Source organism: Dendronephthya gigantea, unplaced genomic scaffold, assembly GCF_004324835.1.
Source record: "Dendronephthya gigantea isolate DGI-Jeju-01 unplaced genomic scaffold, DenGig_1.0 000092F, whole genome shotgun sequence".
Lineage (NCBI taxonomy): Eukaryota > Metazoa > Cnidaria > Anthozoa > Malacalcyonacea > Nephtheidae > Dendronephthya > Dendronephthya gigantea.
The window spans coordinates 258,246-260,594 of NW_021163102.1; positions in this window are offsets into that span (position 1 = coordinate 258,246).

A 2,349-nucleotide genomic window follows, 5' to 3' on the forward strand; every position below is an offset into this window, starting at 1 on the left:
GATTTCTGGCTATATACCTACTTCACCTTTAAATTTTTGAATTTATTTTTGAATTAAAAGGCATTAGGTATGTGCAATTAGATACCAAGCATTTAACCAAGAAAGAACATGACGATATTATCATATTGTGGCGGCATTTTCTCGCCTGTTTTATTAAATAATTAAAATAACTAAGTGAAAAGGAACACTTTTCATGCGCGGGGTATTGTAATGATGTCATAGTGACTGCGTATATACATGTAATTAAAGTATTTTATCCCGGATTTACGACAATACTTTACATACATGTCTGGGTGAAGCAGGAACATGACCATGTTGTTTTTGGACGCGAAAGAACGCAATCCCAACAACAGAGAGTGTTGTTTTGACTCATTTTATCCATCGGGCTCGGGCTAAAATGTGTCAGTCTTTAGTGGAGCCAGAAACATGTCTATGCCTGTAAGGATCAATCTCTTTCTATATATAAAACTATATAATCTTATCACCGAAAATCACCACAACATTTCTTTTCTCCTTCACCAGAGTAACAGCATTGCCAGCATTGCTGCCGGAAAACTTTCAAAACTGAATATAAATGCTTTCTTCAGTCGTCTACTGTTTATAATAATTTGAATGAGAATTTGGGAGAAAATCTCTAAAAATAGACATCCTGAGAATGACTATGCCGGATTTACGTTTTTTCCTCAGTAAATAGAAACATGAAAACAGGAACCTGTTGGTAAACACAGTTGAAAACGATGCTGATATGTGTAAACCGATGACGTCAGTAATGGGCTTGTGTGACGCCATACTATAATGTAGTGACGTATTTAATAAATCAGCCTCTGGGAAGTTTACTTTTTGTATTCTTCATCTGGCTTCATGCATGACAATCCATTAATTTAGGTACAGAAGCTCAGATATATATCTTACTGTGAATACGTTTGATTATATGAAGCAGGTTGACGGGTGCCTATACTTTTTTAAAATTAGTGAAGCATGTTTTGAAATACTGGTTCTGCAAAAGTAAAACTGTCTCAACGGTTTTACGAAACAACAATATCAACGAAACCCTCTTCTGATCCCAAAAACAGACCAAAGAACAAACGATAGTCGTTCGTCGGCAAAGAGGCTCTAGAATGTCGGCGGAAGTTATGATATAAATACCTCGTATGTTCACCAATTCATTTTTGAATCACGTGAGTATAGCAAAGTGTGTGTTATTTAGTTTTCACAACAAATAAACAGTGCACGGGCAATATTGAGGATATTGCCTAAAAGCACGACATCCTTAAAGATGTTTTTGCTAATTGTCCTTCCAGTTGGATTATGGCAGATAAATCGAAAAGACTCTTCCTTTAGTTCTTCAGATTTTTAAACAAAAATACAGGCATAATAGAACTATCATATGTCAGGTTTTAACTCTAGGAGAGATTGTTTAGAGTGAGTACCTTGTTGTTAGTTCTATTACGTCATTCGCTGGAGCCGCTGGTTAAAACCGAAAGTTGAGTTTAACTCGTTCTGTATGTTTTTTGAAGATCAATACTCGACGTCTTTTTCTTTGAAAAGGAAACCCGCTTCAATAATTAGAAAATGTTTGCGACTTCGTGCTGAAGAAACGGACGTGCGGCCAAAGGTGTTTCATATGAACTCATTACAAGTCAGTATTCCCGCCATGATTCAATGACATTTACGCGGAAAACTGGACACTTGAAATCCGGACGATAAAGTATGATTGAGTTGACACTATAAGAGTACAAAGACAATACTGATAGAACCATGCATCTACAGTACAATGGACGAATTCCGTCTTAATAAATGTTGTGTAAAGTTTTTGTTGCGTACACACAGTAAAACGTTCATATTAAACCGTGCAGATTTGCGGTGAACACTGAACATCGAAGAAAAGTACATCGTAATCTAAGCATTCCATACGCATGCACGCTTTATGGACACGCAAGTAGTGTGATTTGAGATTAAAACTGAAAATACCACAGCTAGCTATGAAACATTGCGAAATGCCCCAAAATGAAACTAAACCCTAAAAATGGGTAAATTTACCTCGTAAAGCGTTCATGGTGAAGAAAATTATACACCTTTAAGTGTATATCAATAATTCATGTTTGTCTAAATTTCGCACAATTATAACCCAGCTATCTTGCAATGCATTTCCAAGCCGATGTATAGCTTTTAGAGAACATACTGGCTCTTACAGTTAAAATATGTTGCCTTTAAAATTAATATCTAAAGAAGGAAGCCTGTTCACCCACTGTGGTAAAACAAGTACTTATACGTTACGGAGGTGATTTCTTAAGTGGTCAACACTTCAGCCATGCACTAACATCAAAAACAGGACGTCTGTTGTATATC